Source organism: Manis javanica, chromosome 2 (assembly GCF_040802235.1).
Source record: "Manis javanica isolate MJ-LG chromosome 2, MJ_LKY, whole genome shotgun sequence".
In the NCBI taxonomy this organism is placed as follows: domain Eukaryota; kingdom Metazoa; phylum Chordata; class Mammalia; order Pholidota; family Manidae; genus Manis; species Manis javanica.
The window spans coordinates 88,233,304-88,256,321 of record NC_133157.1 but is presented as its reverse complement, the minus strand read 5'-3'; the positions used below and the strand labels follow the sequence as shown (position 1 = coordinate 88,256,321).

General features: G+C 46.5%; 1 protein-coding gene across 2 annotated transcripts in view; it reads right to left on the bottom strand.

Moving 5' to 3' along the window:
- Nucleotides 1-23,018, bottom strand: part of ROR2 (receptor tyrosine kinase like orphan receptor 2) — a 199,491-nt gene that overhangs the window by 126,943 nt on the left and 49,530 nt on the right. The window lies entirely within an intron of this gene.

The window sequence follows — 23,018 nt, the reverse complement described above, 5'->3', positions numbered from 1 at the left end:
CAAGACAAGGATGCCCACTCTCCCCGCTTCTATTCAACATAGTACTGGAGGTCCTAGCCATGGCAATCAGACAACACAAAGAAATAAAAGACATCCAGATGGGCAAGGAAGAAGTTAAACTGTCCCTGTTTGCAGATGACATGATATTGTACATAAAAAAACCTAAAGAATCCACTCCAAAACTACTAGATCTAATATCTGAATTCAGCAAAGTTGCAGGATACAAAATTAATACACACAATTCTGTGGCATTTCTATACACTAACAATGAACTAGCAGAGAGAGAAATCAGGAAAACAATTCCATTCATAATTGCATCAAAAATAATAAAATACCTAGGAATAAACCTAACCGAAGAAGTGAAAGACCTATACTCTGAAAACTACAAGACACTCATGAGAGAAATTAAAGAAGATACCAATAAATGCAAACACATCCCATGCTCATGGATAGGAAGAATTAATATTGTCAAAATAGCCATCCTGCCTAAAGCAACCTATAGATTCAATGCAATTCCTATCAAAATACCAACAGCATTCTTCAACAAACTAGAGAAAATCATCCTAAAATTCATATGGAACCACAGAAGACCTTGAATAGCCAAAGCAATCCTGAGAAGGAAGAATAAAGCAGGGGCAATTATGCTCCCCAACTTCAAGCTCTACTACAAAGCCACAGTAATCAAGACAATTGGGTACTAGCACAAGAATAGACCCATAGACCAATGGAACAGCCTAAAGAGCCCTGATATAAACCCAACCATATATCGTCAATTAATATATGACAAAGGAGCCATGGACATACAATGGGGAAATGACAGTCTCTTCAACAGCTGGTGTTAGCAAAACTGGACAGCTACATGCAAGACAATGAAACTGGATTATTGTTTAACCCTATACACAAAAGTAAACTCGAGATGGATTAAAGACTTGAATGTAAGTCATGAAACCATAAAACTCTTAGAAGACAACACAGGCAAACAGCTCCTGAATATAAGCATGAGTAACTTCTTCCTGAACGCTTCTCCTCGAGCAAGGGAAACAAAAGCAAAAATGAACTCATGGGACTACATCAAACTAAAAAGTTTTTGTACGGCAAAGGACATCATCAACAAAACAAAAAGGCAACCTACAATATGGGAGAATATATTTGTAAATGACATATCCGACAAGGGGTTAACATCCAAAATATATAAAGAACTTACACACCTCAACACCAAAAAAGCAAATAATCCAATTAACAAATGGGAACAGGATATGAAGAGATGGTTCTCCAAACAAGAAATTCAGATGGCCAACAGACACATGAGAAGATGCTCCACATCACTAATGATCAAGGAAATGCAAATTAAAACCACAATGAGATATCACCTCACACCAGTAAGCATGGCCAACATCGAAAAGACTATGAACAACAAATGTTGGTGAGGATGCGGAGAAAGGGGAACCCTCCTACACTGCTGGTGGGAATGTAAGCTAGTTCAACCATTGTGGAAAACAATATGGAGGTTCCTCAAAAAACTAAAAATAGAAATACCATTTGACCCGGGAATCCCACTTCTTGGAATATAGCCAAAGAATACAACTTCTCAGATTCAAAAAGACATATGCACCCCTATGTTTATCACAGCACTTTTTACAATAGCCAAGATATGGAAGCAACCTAAGTGTCCATCGGTAGATGAATGAACAAAGAAGATGTGGTACATATACAGAATGGAATACTATTCAGCCATAAGAAAGAAACAAATCCTACCATTTGCAACAATATGGATGGAGCTGGAGGACATTATGCTCAGTGAAATAAGCCAGGCGGAGAAAGCCAAGTGCCAAATGATTTCCCTCATTTGTGGAGTGTAACAACAAAGCAAAACTGAAGGAACAAAATAGCAGCAGACTTACAGACTCCAAGGAGGAACTAGTGGTCACCAAAGGGGAGGGGTGTGGGAGGGCGGGTGAGGAGGGAGGGAGGGAGAAGGGGATTGAGGGGTATTATGTTTAGTACACAGGGTGTGGGGGATCACGAGGAGAGCACTGTATCACAGAGAAGGGACATAGTGGATCTCTGGCAACTTGCTGCACTGGTGGACAGTGACTGCATTAGGGTAGGGGTGGGGACTTGACAATATGGGTAAATGTAGCAACCACATTGTGTTTTCATGTGAAACCTTCATAAGAGTGTATATCAATCATACCTTAGTAAAAAATTTTAAAAATAAATAAATAAATAAATGGACTTTAATTGTGTGAACAAATAAATAAATAAATGAATAAAAGAGCCGCCCAGACATGGGAGAAGTATTCAGCACTCAAAAGTGAGCCATCCAGACATGAAGATGTGGAGAAACCCTCAGTGCTTTACCTCTCCACAGACTGAGGGGAAGGAGCCATCTGGGAAGGCTGCACGCACTCCTGTCTGTAACCTCCTGGAGTGCAGAACCCTGGGGGCAGCAGGAAGCTTGGCGGCTGCCAGGGGTCCCAGGCAGGGCCGAACAGGCCGAACACAGGGGACTTTCAGGGCAGGGAATATGCACTGCTGTCACGGTCATGCGTGGCATTCCCCATTTGCCCAAAGCCTACAATGGACCCCACCAAACATTACCCTAAGGTAAACTGTGGAGCCTGGGTGGCAATGACCATCAGCGCAGGTGTGTCAGCTGTGACAAACACACCATGTGGATTGGTGTTCACGGTCATGGAGGCTGCATGTGGGGTTAGGAGGCATATGGGAAATCTCTGTGCCTTCCCTCCAAGTTACCTGTGAACCCAAAACCGCTCTACAAGTAAAGTCTGTTTACATTTTTTAAATGAGCGGCTTTAGGATCTCACCTAACACTCTTTTGCTCACAGACAGTAACAAGAGCGCTCAGCATTTTCTCAGTGTCTCCCCAGGCCACACGAGTGCTGCACACTGACACGTGCCAGCTCCGTCTTCACATGACCCTTTGAGGCTAATGCTACCTGTGTGCCCTATAGGTGCAGAAGCTGCATCACAGAAAGGCTGAGTGACTTGCCCAAGATCACACAGCTAGTGGGGCATCTGGGCTGGCACGCCAGGTCCCAGAGCCCACCTCCTCACATTCACCATCATCAGCATACAGTCCTGCCTCCCGGAGTCCCCACAGGAGACGTGAAGGGCAAATGCTGGAAAGGCCGAGGGCAGGGAGCTTAGGAGCCTGCTGGCCTGGGTCCCGCCAAGTGTGAGGCCTTGTGGGGGCAGGTCTGTCAGTGAGAACTGTGGTGACCAGTGGAGACCCCCATGCTGATGCTGCCCCAGGTGAAGCCTGAGGATCATGAAGGCCCCAGCTGGGGGTAACAGTCCTAGCAGAGGGAGCACTTAAAATTCTGTCTCTCACACACCCAAGAAAAGCTCTGATCAACAGGCAGGGCAGCTCCATCCGGCGGGAGCCTCACAGAGAAAACCACACTGAGACAACCCAAACCCTCCCAGACCCAAACCCTCCCAGCCGCAGCCCCTTCCGAGGGCGGGCGGGGTCCTGCAGGCCAGGTGTTCCCCATGGGCTGGTGGTTCAGCTGCAGGGCAGAGCCCTTTCTCTGGGGGTAAGTGCAGATTCCACGGGGGTGGTTTGAGGAAGGCACAGGGGCAAACGGGAGGCCCTCAGGACAGTTAGGGCCTCAGCCCTTCCTATCAGGACTCTGAAAAAATGATACCCCGACCAGCTGCAGAGACCTCAGGCAGAGGGGCCAGCAAGACAGCAAGTTCGCTCCCCTGCCTGTGAAGGGCCAGTTGGCTCCCACGGAGGCGGGGCAGGGGGCAGCCCCCTCCAGGGGCTCCCTGACTGTGAACAAAGTCCAATCTCACCCAGGGTTGTCTCCTGCACTCAGGACAAACGCAGTGACCTTCTTCAGGAAGGGAAGATATTAAATCCACCAGTGAGCATGTTGATGCTCATGATACAAAACAGAAATACAAAAATGAATAAAAAAGCAACTGTATTTCTATGCACTAGCAATGAACAATCTGAAGATGAAATTTAGAAACAACTCCATTTATAAGTATAAAAAAGAATGAACTACTTAGAAATAAATTTCACCACTAACAAAGCGCAAAACTCAAAATCTGAGACCTACAAAACCTTGCTGAAAGAAATTACAGAAGATTTAAATAAAGAGAAAAAATACATCCCATGCTCATGGATTAGAAGACTTAATAGAGCTAAGATGGCAATACTCCTCAAATTTTTCTATTGATGAACACAATCCCTACCAAAGTTCCAACAGGAATTGATCTGCTTCTCCTAAAATTCGTATGGAAATGCAAGGGACCCAAAATAGCCAGAATAATCTTGAAATAGAAGTTGGAGGCCTCACACTTCCTAGTGAGAAGTGAGTTAATGACACAGGATAGACATATAGATAAATGGAATCAAGTTCAAAGTCCAGAAGTGAACCCTCACATTTATGGCCAACTGATTTTTCTCAAAGCTGCCAAGACCATTCACTTGGTTCTAGAACCCCTGCAAGTTCATATACAGAGAACAATGAGGTTGAACTCCTTCCTCACAAAATATACAAAAATTAACTCAAATCAACCACAGACCTAAACGCAAGAGGTTAAACTATAAAACACTTCAAAGAAAATGCAGGTGTTTATCCTCGTGGCTTTGAGGTAGACAATGGTATCTAACATATGACACCAAAAGAAAAAGCAGCAAAAGTACATACACTGTGTGCTTCATCAATATTAAAAACTTTGGAGCTTCAGTGGACATCATCAAGAAAGTAAAAAGACACCCACAAAGTAGAAGAAAAGATTTGCAAATAATATATTTGATGAGGGACTTGTGTCTAGCATATATAAAGAATACCATAAGGGATGGAATGATTATGCCCCCTAAGATTCACATGTTGAAGCCCTAACACAAATGTGATGGTATTTAGAGGCAGGGTTTACATGAGGTTCTGATGTGGACCCCCATGATGGGATTGTACCCCATGTAGAAGAGGATGAGCTCAGAGCTAATGCTGTCTCTTGCCATGTGAGACCACCGGGAGAAGGCGACTGTCTACATGTCAGGAAGAAAGCCCTCACTAGGCACCATCCGTATCAGCACTTTAATCCTGGGCTTCCCAGCCTTCAGAACGAGAAATGAATGTCTGCTGTTTAAGCCTCCCAGTCTAGGGTGTTTTGTTATGGCAGCCCAAGCTGACTAATGCATAATAAAAAGACAAATAACTCGATGACATGGCCTGAGGATCTGGGCAGTTTCTTCTCCAGTGATGATTCATGAATGGCAAGCAAGCACGTGAAAAGATGCTGCTCAACATCATTAGCCATCCTTGAAAAGCAAATCAAAATCACAATATGATATACCTCCTAAGACAGTCAGAAAGACTTGGGAAAATAAAATGGTGCAGTTGGTGTGGAAACAGGCTAGAACCCCCTCAAAATGTTAAACACAGAGCTACCGCGTGACCAGCAATTCCATTCCTGGGTATATCCCCAAGAGAGATTAAGACACATATCCACACAAAAGCCTGCTCAGGAGCATTCCCACCAGCATTACTCATGATGTTCAAAAGGTAAAAACAACTTAATTTCCACACTGATACATAAATAAATAAAAGGTGGCCTATCTGTGCAATGCAATAACATTCAGCCACTAAAAGGAATGAAGTTGCAGTACATGTTACAAGAGGGGCGAACCCTGAAACACTATACTAGGTGAAAACACAGCTGGTCACAAAGACCACACATTGCCTGATTACACTTACATGAAATGTCCCAGACTGATAAATCTCTAGAGACAAAAGCACATTAGTGGGTAGTTGGGCAGGAGGCTGCGGGGGCACTGGAGAGATTGGGGTGATGGCTAAAAGGAATGGGTTTCTTTGGGCGATGAAAATGTTCTAAAATCAATGGTGATGATGGCTGCACAACTATGCATGTACCAAAAATCACAGAATCATACACTTTAAACGGTGAATTGCATTTGCATTTGAGTCTGTCTCAATAAAAGTGTGTCAATAAGAATGAGTAATTTGAAGATGCTGGAAATAGGAAGGGAAGAGGGGCAGGTTCAGGCAATATAAAATCTAGAACCAAAGTGAGGAAGCAGAAGCCAAGTGGAAAGCAAGGTGGTCTCAGGGAAAGGTGCAGCTGGGCTCCGTCTCGGGGATGAACTCCTGGATTCACTTCAGCAGCAGGCGAGGCCCCCATCCTTGCCCTGGTGTACATACAGATTTCCCTTCCACTACACACCTCTGTGGTCCCCAGAAGTTAGACACAACCTGGAAGGCCCAGGACTCATGCTAGTTAGACCACCAGAAACTGACCTGCGACAAGGTCCTCCCACTTCTGACACGTTTGTAAGTGGCTGTGGCCCAAACCACACCTGATTCTTGTAATGGAGAAAAGCCTACGTTCCACCCTAAGTCAATGAACACCCCTGCCCCCAAGGCCCATCCCCCTTCCCTGGGGGCTGAGAACATGGGACATCAAGAGGAGGAGGGGTGTGGGACAAGACAGCACTGTCAACACACACATCACGAAGGGGGCCTTCCAGGCCTGTCATACAGTCTTAATCACAACCCGGAGATGTCATGGTGCTCGTGTGAAGTTTGCAGGCAAACACCACCACAGATCAAAGAGCGGGGAAGGTGCCCAGCCTGGACCAGGAAATTGGCTCCCTGTGAAGAGTGCTCACTCACAGTTTCTTCCTCCAAGCAGCAGTCCCAATTATCTGTTTCCAGGTTCCCTGAGGGCCTGCCAAAGGAGTGGATGAGGCCAGGGTATTCTTAGATTGTACTCACTTCAGACAACTTTTTAGAAAAAGGAATCCTTTTCACTGTAAGTAAGCACCTTAAAAGTATCAGATAAACCCAATCTCGTGGATCCCAATGAGCCACATGCTTCGTTTCCGCTGTGCTTCACCCCGTTATACCTTCCTGCTGCCTGTTCTGAAGGGGCGGTCAGCGGTTCACAAAGATCAAGTCCTCTTGTCACATTAGCCGACAGCCTTCCTGGAGAGGGAAACTTGAGAGGCCACAGAATTGCCTTAGTCAGGATTTCTGTGCTTGTAAGTACTCCCTGCCGACAGGGGCGTCTTTGGTCAGTTTTGATCTACAAATCCCCTCAATAAAAGCTAAAACTAAAACTTTTTTTAGTATAGTTTTCAAATGCAGTAATTCTATATGGCAATAAGCTTAACAGGTCTCCGCTAGCTCCTTCCCGGGGCAACAGAGGGAAGAACCACACGGAAGTGCCCACGGTCCCTAAGCCCCCCCACCCAAGGTGCACCAGCAGCATGTGCACCGCCTACCACAGTCCTCCAGCAACACCTCTCAGGGTAAGTGACGTCTCGGCTCAGGAAGACAGTCCCCAGATTATACAGTCCTGCAGAATCAAATGACTCAATGGTGAAACAACTTTAGTTGTTTTCTTTTAACTGAAAAGTAATGTAACATTAATCAAACTTACTCCCCTCCGGTTTACAGATTAAGGTATCAAAATGCTGACTTTGTGGGAGTAAAACTAGGGAGGGTGAAAAGTCATTCCATTTTAAAAGCATGTGAAGGAACCAAGAGCACTTAGGCAAATACCTTACTGTAAAATAAAGAGACACCATTTGGCAGGTTGGCCCTCCATCATTCCCTATAATATTAGACAAGGGTGTGATAGCATTTTGATTTCCAGATATGGACTCAAAACAAGAGTTCATTTTACGCACTCAGGTACGAGCTTGTGGAAAAGGTCTACATTGATTTTACAGTTGGACACATAGGGGTGTAACGAATAAGTGCCAGCTTTGGTAGCCAGGCTGACGTGCCCAAGGTGACTTTGAAAAGAAGGGAGACAGCTAATCAGAGTTGCCAGAGATGGTTAACAAGGCTCCACCCAAAAGTGTAACACAGAGGGTGTTTTCTTTCAACTGCTCCAGAGAATATGCCTCTAATGTGGTACACTACCCAAATTTGGTAACACCTGTTGAAAAACGGACACCTCCTGAATGACCTCAGTGAGAACACTCCAGCCAGGGATGTTACAACAGTGGGGTCAGTGGAATCACAGCAAAATGCTTCCCTGAGAACTGGCCAAGGAAGAGAGAGAGATGCTCTGTCCCTTGACACAAATCTAAGCTTGCCAGCTGCGCTGTGCAGCCGGGGAACCATCAGACAAATGGGACAACTGAACGTAAAGCCAACCAAAATGAAGGACTTAAAAGTCAGCTACCCAGTTCCACTAGCCATATTTCTAGCGCTGAGTGGACCCCTGAAGCTAATGGCTCCCATATGCAGATGTGGAAGGTTTCCACCATCCCTGAAGTTCTAGGGGGACATAATCAACAAAGGACTCTATTAACCCCGCATACACGTGTTTTTGCTTGGGGAAAAAATGGAAAGGACCTTAAAAGAATCTGAAATCTGCAAATTCTCCTCAAATGGGGTTGGTGCTATTGTGTCTTATGAAAAAATGGAAAAAGAGATTTGCAAATTATCTTCCATGACCCAAACACCTTGAGGGTTGCGGCTCTGCATAAGATGCCTATTTCTCTGCCCAAATGAATACAGGGAGCAGCTGTATAGAAGTGCAGCAGGCCCCCACACCTCAATGTGACACAGAGCACAACTCACACGTGGGCATCGGCACAGAAGAGAGAGGGCCAGGAGAAGCCTGCCAGGCGCTTGGGAGGTGTAAAGACATGCGCCTCCCCAGAGAGCACAGAGAGCACCTTGTTTATTTCTTTTGTGTATTCCTGCTTTTCTTCTCTCTCCAGCACCCCAGAACCATGCAAGCTTCCTTCCACTCCTCAGGGAAAAGAGCCCACCTCTGCAACGGGAGCTGAGGTCCCAAGAGGTGGTCACACCTACTGCCTTTTTCTCTTTCTGTCCTGCAAAGACTTAACCCTGGACACAGGCACAGTCAAGGTGAGTAAGTAGCAGAACAGGCAACTAAGCCCATGATTTGTGCTAAGGGAATGAAAACGGGAGCCTGGGGAAGCAGAGAGTAGAGAGAGGTCATGAAGAGCTCCAGAGACAACCAGAGAAAGCTGTTCACAAACTCCTGGGACCACCCATGGGCTGTGTCTGTGTGGATCAGACCCCAGACAGATACTGAGATTAGAACTGGGAGGCAGGCCACCACCACCCAGGTTCCTGACTGTGTGTATGTGGGGGGGAGGGGGGGAGGGGCACAGAGCACAACAAAAGGCTTTGGAAGCAGGACACAGGAAGCACCACCGCAGAGACTCTGGGAACTTGCAACTGAACCCGAAGATCAACTGCCTGCTACAGCAATTATCAGCATTCCCCATGGGGTGAACACGTTTGCAGTCCCCCAGCCAACATGCAACATTTTACATCTCCAAGGTATGATTCAAAATAACTCAACACGTGGAGAACCAGGAAAATCTCAGTCAACAGACATTAAAAACAAAATGAGACAATGAATTACCTGGAAAAAATTTAGTATAACTGCTACTAAAATGCTCCAACAAGAATAAGTACTTTGGAAACCAAAAGGAAGACAGAATGTCTCAGCAAAATATCTGAAAACACAAAGCAATTAAAAATGGAAATTTAGAATGAGAACATTCAGGAAGTAGAAGAAAAATCTTGCTGGATGGTACTGACCCTAGTACGGAGATGATAGAGAGGTGTTGATAAAAATTACAGATCTGAACAAAAGAGAAAAAAAAGATTGGAAAAAAGTGAACAGAGCGTCACAGACCCGTGAGACAAAGTTAAGTCTGCCATTTGTATCACATCAGAGGCCCAGAAGAAGGGGGAACGACGGTGGAGAAATACCGGCTAAGAACTTCCAAAATGTGGCAAAAAGACATCCAGTGAACCCTTAACAATCTCAAAGAAACCTACACCCAAAACATAATAATCAAACTGTTAAAAAACTAAAGACAAGAACAAAGAGGAAAAATCTTAGAAGCAATCAAAGTGAAACAACAAATTACTTACAGAGGAAAAACTATTTTAAGGGCTGCAGATTTCTCATGAAAAATAATGGAGGTCAAAAGGATGTGGGGCAGAATATTAAAGTGCTCAAAGAAACAAACTATCAACCCAGAATTCCACACCCACCCAGCAGAAACATTCTTACAGGATGAAGGTGACATTTTCAAGTAAAGGAAAGCTAACAGGCTTGGCCACCAGCAGACGGGCAGTGAAAGAACTGCTGAAGGAGGTACTTCACACAGCAGGAGGGGCGTCACTACCAGAAAGGGAACTTGGATGACCAGAAATGAAGGACAAACACCGTGAGCTGGAACCCTTCTCCAGTGCTGGGGGATGCAAAATGGCACAGCCACTCTGGAAAACAGGCTAGCAGTTGCTTATAAAAGTGAACATACACTCTATTGTGACACACTGCTAGGTATTTGCCGTAGAGAAATGAAAACATATTCTCACAAAAACTAATAGATGACTAGCAAAGCAGGTCTATTTGTAATCATCAGAAACCAGAAACAACCCAGATGCCCATGGACTGGTGGACAGGAAATTGTGGTTCATGTGCACAGTGGACTGCTGCTCAGCCATAAAAAGGGATGAACTGCAGACACCTCAAAACATGGGCAAATCACAGAGGTACTATGTTGATCAGGTTAGTCAGCATTTCATGATTTACACCATGTGACATTCTTGGAAAGACAAAATAAGGACAGAGAAAAGATCAGGGGCTGCCAAGGCTTACGGGGGGAAGGGGAACTATAAAGCGGCAGCACAAGTAAGTCCTGGGGTCTGCTGGAACTGTTCTGTATCCTGATTTTGGTGGAGGTTACACAAAACAATCTATACTTGTGATGTTGAAAGCAACTCAAGATCAAAAGTGATTTTTCAACATTGAATAAAATACTAAATGCTGAAAGTGCAGACGTCAAAAGAAAAAAAGCTCTCATATTTCAACAAATCTGGAGTGCATTATTTCATGCAGCCTGCACATGGCCCTGAGCCACAGATTTGGAACTGATTTTAAGGAGAGTCTGAGCAAGTGTGTATAATATTTCTGTATACTTAGGGAAAATATTTATTCTAATGACACTCCCAGGAGCAAGAAAACTCCAGGCATTAGCCTCCTCTAGTTTCCAGGATGCTATTAGCAGAGTTCATATTAAGTAAAAATACAATAGCAAAGAAGTTAAAACCAACATCGAAAATAGTATTGGCCTACAGCTCACATCACTCTTTAAGGCAGCACCTTCCAGAGGGAGCCACAAACATCCAGGTCCAAGGACTCTCCCAGCCACAGAAACCCCTGGTTACTTTATTTAGCATGGCCCGCAGGCAAGAGCTCGCCTCTTCTCCAGTGGTGAGAAAGTAGAACTTGAGGCAGCCTGCCCTGTGCGCCCAAAACTCTGCCATGCGGCACTCCACTCGGGAGAGCCTCATTGCTCAGCTGACACACTAGGCTCCCCCCACATGGAGAAAAGCTGTCTGAAATACACACACACAGACATATATATATGCCCCTCTGTGTTTGTCCTTATCTAAACCATCATCCGTCTTTTACTCAACCGTTCTTGCATCTCACCATTTGTTGGCCATGATGCATACACAGCTTGTACCACGTAAATGTTGAATGAATGAATGAATCAACCTGCAGATTAGAATGTGTTCATGTGCCGAAATACATACAAATGTGTACATGCCAATTTTAAAGGGACTTTATATCCAATTTTGATTTTAAAATCTTGTGACAGGTTATATTCTCCAAACACGGCTGCAACGTTTTACATGCTCTTACGCAAAGTGACCCTGATACTCCCTGTCCAGAGCTGGGGTCTATTTCCCCACCCTCCAGAATCAGGGTAGGCACTGGGATTGCTTTGAACAGAACATACAGGAAGTGACTTTGTGCCAGTTCTGAATGAAGCCCATAGCTGGGCAAATTCCACTTTTTGCCCTTAGGACACTCACTCTTGAGTGAGTCTTGGAACCCAGCCACGATGCAGTGAGAAGGCCAACCCACGAAGAGGCCACATGTGGGTTCTCAGGCCAAGGGGACCCTTGAGCTCCAAGCCAACAATTGGCATCAACCCCCAGCCACATCCAGTGTGCCATCTCAGACAAATGGTCCGGTCCAGCCTTCAGATGAAACATCTCACCACAGTCACCCTGGAGACCCCACACAGGTAGCCATTAACCGATACAAATGGGTGGCAAAACAATAGGTTATCATTGTTAGCCTCTAAGTTGTGGAGTGTTTTATTACACAGATCTGTAGAGGAATCACGTTTTCTCCACCAAAGAAAGAAAGAAGTTTGCATTGTTTAACCTCATCTGGGTCTTTTGTTTCACTTTTTGTTTTTATTTGTATGCCTTCTGGAAAACAGCATGAAAGATACCCCGACTTTGGTCCAGATAAACAAACTCTGTGGCATGTGGCAAGTGTTGTGACCAGGGTTCCTCATATAAACGCACCTGGAGCTACCATCCAGGTGCTGCTGTTCACCCTTTGATCCGTCTAATCATTTCAATTCCGAATAACTGCACTACCCAAGGGAAGTGGCTAGTCTTTCTGGACAGATGTCACTGACCCCTGAGATTTCCAAATTGCTCGGCCTGAAGGAGGCATCAGGCGGTGTTCACACGTGGCTGAATGCATTCTACTCTTGTCATGTAAGGTCACTACTAAGTGAACCTTTCTTTCATTCAGCCTGTCCCAGCTCCTGCTCAGACAGGACTCCCACGTCCCCTACACCATACACTGCTCAATGGGCAACACTGTGGGCTGCCACACACAGGTCAGGCATTTTACAAGGCAGCCTGGAAGGCTGGGCTAGAAACATAAAAACATACAGCGTGAGATCTCCTTCAGCAGCTCCTCTGGGTAAATTAGGAAGATGTGGCTCGCAGCCAAAGTACAACACACTGGGGGACAGAGAGGCTCTGGACACGGGTCCTGCTCACACCAACAGAAATGAAAAGCACTGTGCTCTTAAACCAAAGAACTTGCCCTGCAGGTCCCAGGGCCCAGCAATCTCTTGGCGTGGGATGACTCACACTTCTGACATCCTCTGACATCCCTGAAGCTCAAGGAGACATTATCGCTATCATCATGCCTTCCTCCACCTGCAGCAGCAAGAGGCTGAGGCCTGCCCTCCACTAGCCCACCAGTGCTTCCTGGCCCTGTAGGTCTGCTTCCTGCCCCTGGATGAAACAGCGTAAAGGTTGGTCTTTACCTCCTCCCTATGCTGTCCCCATCCCATCATTTCCATGTGCCAGACCTGCACAGGGCCTCATCTAGCACTGCTGCTGTGTATCTGGCCCTCACTGCCCTGGTCAACCATGGGATGAGCTCCGGCAAGAGCACCAAAATGCCACCGAGGGGAACACGGCACACAGGGCCTCTTTGCTGCAGTCCCATGGACATCTGAAGTGCATTTTCCCCAGGGCAGATGCACATAGCTCCTCCACCATGACACAGTGTACCCAGCCCAGCCATATATACTGCTGCGTTGACAGCACTGTAATTTATCCAGCGCCAAGCAGCTGAATCCCAGAGTCCAATGCCTCATTCTACACCCAGATTCTTTCACAAAGAGATGCCTTCAGGGAAACTGTTCCTCCCTGGAAATTCAGGCTGTAAATTACCTTTGACAAATTAACTTTCACTTCTCAGAGATAAATTGTAAAAGGAGAGCATCTAAGAGAGTAACTCCATTAAAGGCTTTCCCATCTGGTTGTCTGCTGAACTGGCTGGAGGAGTTGTGCATCTTTTGTTTCAACAAAGACTTAATTTGGTGTCTGTCCTAGAAAATCAAGTCAGGACATGGGGAAGTGACAGCAGCCACCTGCAAGGGCTCCCAGAAGGGGCCCACAGGAGCCATCAAGTTCGGAATCACACTCAGGGAAGGAAGAAGACCCTTCACATCTACTCCCACAGTGGGAAACTCAGTCTGAGCCAGGGCAGCATTATTCCAGCAAATGGTTCTCAAACAACTTCAACTCCACTAACTGCTCTGGTTAGCCATGTGGCCCCATAACACAGCCTGAGCAACCACAGTGAGTTCCCACGTCTCCCAGCTGCCCCGGGCCGTGGCGGGAGAGGGGCACATGCTCACCAGCACTCAGACACATCTGCTCCCATCTGCATTTTACCTGTCAGAGTATTAAATCATCCAATTAAGCACTGTCTACATATGTAACATCTATAAGGAAATATGAGTGTGAAAGGAGCTCTTTCTGGAAAACTAAGCTCACTTTTAAAAGACTCAATACAATGGAAAAAACATGTTAAAATGAGGTGTGGGAGATCAAAGTACAAATGACTAAGAAAATAGACACATATGAGCTTCGTCTGCTTCACAAGTTTCTTTCCATTTGCACCCCATTTCTAAAGAAATCAAAACTGAAAGGATGCTTATGCCAAAAAGACAAGTGGGCTCCTATCAGGTGACCCTCCCTAAGGGACCTTCGCCTAATAACATGTGGATGCATTGTTTCGTTATCTTTCACTGACTTTGAAAGGCATTTTCTAGTTAGCTCACCCAATTACAGGTTCAAATAGCAGAGTGCAAGCAGCTTTCCACTCTAATCTCAGCAGCGCTGTCAGTGAAATGCCTAAAGATTTCTTCCAAGTTGCTTCCCTAATTTTGTTGATGGCAATTTTTTAAATAGACAAGAAGTTGACTCAGTCAGAAGTAACAAACATCTGGCAGTATGAAGCCTATGTAGAAATCCCAGAAGAGTGCTCAATCCAGTTGATAAAGGTGTAGAACTGTAAATGCTCTTAAAAGAAATCCCAAATGCCTTTAAGAAAGTAACTGGTTGATTTTCTTATTTTAAGAGCCAGCAGAAAACAGCAAAGGATAACTGTAGTGCTTTTCAAATTATTATATCTAGGTGTGAAAAACATGTGGGATTGACCAAATGTTTTTCTGTTTTCCTTTAAAAGACCCCACAAAATAATAGGAATGAAGTAAAATAAGGTATAATAAACTCAAAACCATATAAAGAACAAAAGAATGGTCATAGGAAACGAAAGAGCCCACACATTTACAGAAGAAAGCAGGTCAGCAGACACAGCAGGAGAGCCAGAGCCACAAGGATATACAGGGATACACCTGAAGGATGGCAGCATCAAAGGGTCCAGGTGGTATACACAGGGCAAGAAGATTCAGACTCAGAAATTCACCTCCAGAGAGTGGGAAGTGGGAAAAACAGTGGGACTGCAAACAGATAGATCAACGAGTAGAAATTCAAACTGCCAACTGCAGCCTAACCAGGCCTTAAACCCTTTCCCATTCAAGCTTAGAGCAGGCCTTGTATGCAGGCTTCCATTCCTTATCCTTCTCCTAACCCCTGGGGGACATAAAAAGAGCATCCCTGTTATTTACAGGGAAAGTGAAACAACCACCCCAGAGAATGACATTCAACCAAGAATGATACCCAGACAAACTATCATGCACAAGTGGGTAGAACATACAAGGACTCAGAAAACTTACAATTTACACAGCATTTCCCCTCCAACTCCCAAGCCTCTGTCCTCTCTCCCTCCAACCTCACACACCTCCACACACTCAAGGTTTGTTCTACACTTCCTGAAAGAAAGAAGAGAGCAGGAAGTCCCAGGGCACCTGCCCACCTGTAAGCCATGTGCCCAGCATTGACTGATGCGACGCAGAAAGACACGGAATGAGCTCCCCAGGGGATTGGGGGGATTTGTAACCAGAAAAGGATCAAGGAAGTAAGTCAAATACCACAACATTGAGAGAAAGAAGGATACCCATAAAAATAAAATCATCATCTATATGTGCCCAAACATCTGTATGTGCCCAAATAACTGGATTTCTAGGAAACATACATGGTAATGCAGATGACCCTGTGGCATTCACTCCTGGGAGTCAATATTCAGTCTCTAATAATTCTGAAGAACCACCACAAATGATGTTATCAAATCACTTACAGCTGGAGTTTGTTAGATACAAGTTATCCCTGTTATGTCTATAGACAGATTAAATTCTACTTAGGCAAGTAGCTTCATCTCCCAAGTTTAGATTTATGCTACACCAGGAGGGGCAAGGGGCCAAAAGGATAGCAATCCTTGCCTCCTACCTCGGTGAGAGCTTGTAAGACTTATAATTAGATTGCATTTGCAAACTCTTCCAGACCTTCCCAGGGAGAACAGCTGTAAATAACTCAAGGTACTATTATTACCAAAGACAATCAGTTATTTTTTCTCATCAAAAGAAAGCTAACAAAGAAGGGCTTTAATGATGGGGAACCCCCTTCATTTGTTTAAGATTCTCCCTTTAACAACATTTCCAGAGTGTTTAGCACTTCACAGGGCCCCAGTACCAACTCTGGCTTCCTCCATCAATGGAATCCCTTTACTGCTAGAAAAATGGTACCAGAGTTAACCTTCATGCACACTCATTGAATTCACTTATTCTACAGACTGGAGGGGGGCATGGGTGGTGGGACAGTATGAATGAGTGAGTCTTGCCTCAGCAGACCATGTCAGCCCCTCCCGGCCTGGGTCCGAGGACACGAGCTCCTTCATGCCTCCATGACCCTCCTCCCTGCCCGCCTGGTGAGACGCCTCACCCCTCATGGTCAGCTCCAGGGGCTGCATGCTCCCCCAAAGCCTTTCGGGCCTCACCTGGCAGCAGCACATGCTCTCCTCTGGGTCCTCATGGTGATTCACACAGACCCGCCCCGCAGCACCTACCAAACAGAGCAGCTGTTCAGTGTGCAGCCCCCTCCACCTCTGTGCCTTCCCTGAGGACAGGACAGGGCCTGTGCCCATCCCCAGAAACTGCAGCACCAGTACCCTGTTGGCTGGACACTTTCCTTTTGGATAAATGAGGCAAAACAGCCTCTTTGTGACGCCATTTAGCAGCTTAAACCAATCTATCATTTCCTAAGAAGTACACAACATGAGGCAAGTCCTTACTCTCCAGAAACCAAAGTTAAAAGCTAACCCTATTTCCAGAATTCTCCAGCAAAGAGCTCACTACAAAAAGCCCCAGCTTTCTTAAAAATACAAATCCAAAAGACAGGCATTCCCAAAGACCATGGTCATTGATCAAACACAGAAAAAGGAGCACGTACTGGGTGGTACATATTCATTCACATCACCAGCAAATGGGACCTGGGGCCGGAGCCTCAAGTCCCAGCATCCTGGGTCACACAGGCAATGGAGAGAATGACACATCCTTCTAAACTTCAAGGACAAAGGACAAGCTGAGAGATGGAACACTGACCCTCTTACCACTCTACTTCCTTTTCTCAAAGACAATTTCATTTATTCTCTGAATAGGTAATATATATGTGTACATGGAACAAAATTCAGAAGTTAGAAAGCTGTGTAAAGTAAGGCCTTCTTTGTCCTCTGGCCCCTCTTCACTTCAGAGCCTTTGCAGGTCTGAGCTCACGCTGGCCTGAGAAGATTCTCGGCAAGGCTAAGGAGGTCAAAATTGAGTTATTCATCATAGTAAAAGCTGGCCAGGCAGAATGTCACTCAAAAAATAGCCTAGTTAGTAACTGTCACGGGCCAAACGACGCCCCTCCAAAACTTCGTATGTGGAAGCCCTAACCCCCAGTACCTCAGAGGGCCAAGTATTTGGAAATGCAGGCTTTACAGAGGTGATTATGTTAAAATGAGGTCATTTGGGTGAGCCCTAATCCAATCAGAGTGGTGTCCTCATAAGGGGGCCTCCTGGGAGGAGCAGTGACACTCGAGCTGCAGTCTGCTGCCCTCCTCTCTCGGCTCTGTCTGTCTGTCCATCCTGCTCAGCCCCGTTTCACCATCCTTCATTCAACACCATCCGATATTGCCCGTCCCACATGTGACAGCTTATGTGACACAGACGGAGATCAACACAGGCAGGGCACAGCCCGCAGGACACAGCCAGTCCAGGCCCTCCCCACCAGCATTCCCCAAGGAGTCCCACGGCAAACGGGCACCACCTCCAGTGCCCACGTTCAGGCACGCCTTACCTAACTGAGCTATACTCTCCACATCTCCTTGATTACCTTAAAAAAAGAAAAGACAGGCCTTCTAGGTAAGAAATTCTTCCTTCTACATCCTCTGCACACCTGTTTTTCTGAGTTTTTCATATTGTCAGAGTATCCATGGGGAGGGCTTTCCCTCAATTTCGGCCTGACCCGATGGTATCGGACACTCCCCTCTCCTGGATTTCAGCCTGACCTGGAGGTAACACAGCCCTGGGCTGCCAAGCACATCCAGGACCCAACCGTCCACTGAATATGTTCCTATTCGGCAGAACTTCTGAGCCTTTTTTTTTTTTTAATGAATATCAGGATGTAATCTGGATAGATATGAACATTCACTGAATTAAATCCAAACAGCCTCTGGACCAACTTTTTTTAATCCTATTTTCTAAATTAACTCATTGACTTCCTATGCTGAGAAGCTGATTAACTGCTGGGGGGAGACAATATAGGAAACATTTTTATTGCCGCAACTCAGCATTTTCTGTTACCAGCAAAGCTCACTAACCCACCCCTTTATGCAGTTGCTCAGGAGCCCCGAGGTAATAAAGCCAGTGCTCTCTCCATTTCCCACTGTTCCCAAAATGTGCACTGAAAGGCCGTACCCTCCCCCATTTGTTAAAGAGCCCCAGGAGACAGCAGGGTTTCCAAATGGCATGGTGGCCTGCCCCTGGCCAGAGAAGAACCAAGGGACGAGGGAATCGGCAAAGGTAGACAGAGAAGTTTTTTTAAAAAAAGCCTGATGACAGTGGTCGGGGGGTGGTCTATGGTTCTGGAGGCCCCTGTCTTTCTCTCTCCAGCAGCAACGGACCAGCCTCCTCCAAGGACTGTGCTCCCTGTAGGTGAGAGGGTTGTCATATCTGGACAGCCATTTGTCCTCTGCAAACTGGCTTCGAGGTCCCTTCACCATAGGCGGTGGCAGGGGGAGGGGCTGCCGGAGCTAAGCGTGACCCCACTGCTTGCCTCCTGCACCAGGGTGGGTGTGATGTAGGCTGTCATCATCAAAAGACAGGGCCAAACGCCTGGGCGAGGAGGGTCGGAAGGGTTGTGACTGAGCCTCAGGGAACACAATCCCAAAGCCCCTCCCCAGGGTGCATTTCCTCCTGATATCCATTGTCATTTAATGTATCCACATCAATCAACCAGTTGCAATGTCTAGGCCTTTTATCAACGTCAGCTGGACAATTCAAAAAATAAAATAAACAGCATAAAATAAACAGTGACATGTGAGCCGTGACTAAATATTTTCTACTATGAAACCACCATTCACCGTTTTAAGTGTGATAATGGCAGTGCGGTTCCTCTGTAAAGGAGCGTAATGTTTTGAGACACACAGTAAGATGTTTACAAATGAAAACTTCATACCAACCCTTCTCCCTCCCCGCTTCCAGGGTGCCTACGAGTCTGGACAGATCTGGCGGGACTGCCCCTGTCTACACCGGACGGTCTGCACCGCTGTGACTGGGCAGGAGAGCCAGGATCGGGTGCAGCTGGCCGGGCACTGCAACAAAGGCCTTCTTCCAGGCTCCAAGACTGGATTTCCGCTCGGGGCTTGCCCGGAGGGGTCGGAAGTGATCCCTAACCACCTCACACTGCTCTGGAAATAGAAACTAAATTCCGTTCCTGGGATGAGGTTTCTTTTCTCCTTAAAGAAAATCAGGTTTTCCAGCTTTGGGGGATGGCAAAAGGGAGTAATTGCAGGGTTCCGGCAAGCACAGAGACCCAGATGGCGCATGTGGTCGGCAGCAAGGAGATTAGCGGATGAAAGGGGGATAGTATTACCTGCTGGGGTTCTTTCTTCTCACCACGGGTCACGAACCCATTACTTACCATTTAAAAGCCCAGCCGGAGAGGATCCTATGAATAAATATAAGCCCAGAATCGGCTCCCCGAATTTCAGAGGGATGCCCGGCCTCTTTTTTCAGAGATGGCAGGGAAATTCAAGCTCTTAAGGAACCCGGAGCAGAACGGCTTTGGACAGCCCCCAGGGCAGACCCACAAAGGTGAGGAGTGGGGGGTGGGGAACAGGACCTGCCAGGCGGGGTTTGGCTTCAAGTGACAGTCTCCCATCCTGAGCTCCAGGAGAATTAGTGGGAAGAAAATTAATCTTTCAGAGTTCCACGTCTAACATCCAATCATGTAAAGCTTTTGGGGTCCACTTCCTTTTCTGGTTCGGAAATGTTTTAATTTAGGATGTACTGTTAAAGACGTATCCCAAAAAAGTGGGTAAATGATACACAGCCAAGTTAAAGCCCTATTCCTTTCCTCAGACCCTCTCCAGTGGTCCCAATCCCAGATTTATATTAATTTAGTATTCTCATAACTAGCTTTATGCTCTCACCACATATGTATTGATCCTAAAGCAACACAGGAGATTCACTCTGCAGAGATGTAACCTTTCCATAAGCAGTTAAATGTCTCCAGGCCATTTGTGTCCAGCAAGTGGCTTTTCCTGCTGAAGCTCTGTTGTGAACACCATCCATGCTTTGACCATCAGCAAACATATGGCAACTGTTCTCCAGAGTTCTCCTTGAGTGGACATCTAGGTCACTGGTCGTTTTTGCACATACCAAACAGAGCCGCTACAAGCACGCACTGGGATCTTTCTACCCTGTGTGTTGGTCTCTATGGGACATGCCTTGCAGTGGAGCTCTGCAGAGACAGGCACCACAGCGCTGTTCCACATGGGGCCAGGTTGCCAATAACATGGGGTACCAACCTCAACTCCCTCCTCTCCCAACAGCAGCACGTTTTTGCCAGCACTTGGAATTGTCAGACTTCTAAATTCTGTGACCATGATTAGGGCAAAGTGGTACCCCCTGGTGATTTGAACTTGCATTTCCTGGCTCATGAGTCTTTCCAAGGTTTCCTCTCAGGAGACCTGCCTGTCATATTTTCAGTTCCATTTATTTACACAGAGGGGAAGGTGGATATTCACATAGATGTGAAGGTACAAACAATGGGCCACAAACCACACTGACCTCCAGGAGAAACAATCCCACAGTTACATGCACTGCATGGGATCCCCTCTGAACGCTGTGGGGGCTGCAGTGCTCTGGACCAAGTCTGCTCCTTGATTTACTCATATGCAGGCAGTCCACCAGGTGCCTTGGTGGGGGTTCCTCCCACTTTTTAACATTTATGGCTCTGCCCATTTTTCTTTGCTGTCTAATTGGTTCCAAATTAATTCCTCAGAAAAAAATGATGAGAGAGTACCTCTGTTCGGAACAGAGGCCAGGCAATAAAGAGATGGGGGGCTCGGATGCCTTGTTCCTCCATGCCCAGCCAACAGAGCACTAAATCTTGGTGGCTCTCTGGTGAGGCTCATGCCTGCCACTGTGCAGCAGCTGGCCTACAGAGCTGAAGCTGCCGGTCGCAGGCCCACCCCCAGCCCTCAGGGGCCCCAAACTACAGCTGGGCCACTGCACACATCAGGCCCACAGACACACTGCGAGGACTCATCTCAAATCTGTCAGGAAAGTCACCCCACAGCCCTGAAATATCCCAATGTGCCTGGAGTTCTCCAGGTCCAGAGGCCTACTGGGCCCAGGACCTGCTGTCCCTGCCTCTGAGGATCTGGACAAGTCCCCCACCCTCCACGATGCCTCCTGGCCAGTGCACTGGCTACACCAGGAGACATCTCCAGTTCCTTCCAGTAACAAAATCAATGGTGGGCTTATTAAACTCACCAGACTCAGAAACAGCAGAGAACATGTAGATTCCCAAAAACCAGGCCCAGAGAGACCAGCTTCAAAAAGGGTGACTCAAAAATGTCTCGAGGTCCAAAAACTTAACACTCAGCTTTAAAGTTCACATTTATGCACTTCACCTCTTCAAGGGGCCAGCAGGGTGAGAAATGAAGGGTCTTACGGCTAACCTACACAGCACAGACTCGGAGGCGCTCGGCTGGGGCCCGAGGACACTGGGTTGTCGGGAGTCACCAGGGCTCCAGGGCCCCCAGCCAGCCCCCCGCAGCAGGGCAGAAGGGCTTTGCTGGCTACCTCCCCACACTAGCATGTGAGCAGTGAGAGTCCAGCGTGGGTCAGAGGTGTTCTCCCAGACTGTTCTTTTCTTAAAAATAGAAACAACCTTTTCTCCTCAATTTCCTGGAAGAAAAGACTGAAGAAAAAATCAGAGGCAAGAGAGCAATTCAAAGGCCATCTCTGGGGACTCCAAAAGGCTAGGCAAGGACATGCCTGTGAGCAGACATTCGCCCCCCCAGGGAGCTGTACTCAGCCTCAAGCAGGGACACTCGAACCAAGCTTCTGGAAACTTCTAGGAATCTCAGGCAGCCTGTGCTTTGGGACAGTGGTGCCACTCCTCTCCTCCATCCGTGTGTCCGCCATCCCAGCCTCTCTGGTGACAGCAGCAGCATCCATTTCCCATGACCCCAGACAGAGGAGGCCAAATGCTCCAGGTACTCAGATACTGTCTGGGGTCCACAGGGACCCCTGTGTGCGCACACAGAGATGTGCCCTCCGCGAATCCAGAGGTTTTTGGACTGACTTGTAACCACAGTGTAGGCCACACAACTGGAATTCAAAGGGCCAAAAAGGTGCCACATAAAACTAATTTTGTTTGAAGACCCAGGTTCACACCCACTGAGCCTACTAATGGCTCTTTCAGCAGAAAAAGGACCCCTCTACCCAAAGAGCCATTTTTCTTGCATGTTTTGGAATAAACATAACAGCTGTACTCCTGACACATGTGGTTTAAAGTGAGGATTGGCAAGGAAGAGCTGACTCTAGCCATGAATGTGACCTGGAAGGAACATGGTGGATTTTGTTGCTTCTCAAACAAAGCTCACCCCTCCCAGCGCCATGCAGACCCCCGACCAGCCCCTCAGCCTGGCCTCCTTCTCCAGAACAGGAAACCACTGCATCAGATTTCAAAGTGAAAAATCTTCTTAGGAAAACAGGAGTAGAAATCACTTGAAGATATCGTCACTATGGAATGATAATATTTCACATAAAAAATGCAAGAACCTCCCACATAGCTTTTTTTTTTTTGTATTCACTGAGAAGTCTTCCCAGACCAAGATTATAAAAAGTGCACTTCTTTATATTTCAGCTCAGTGTTCCATCTGAA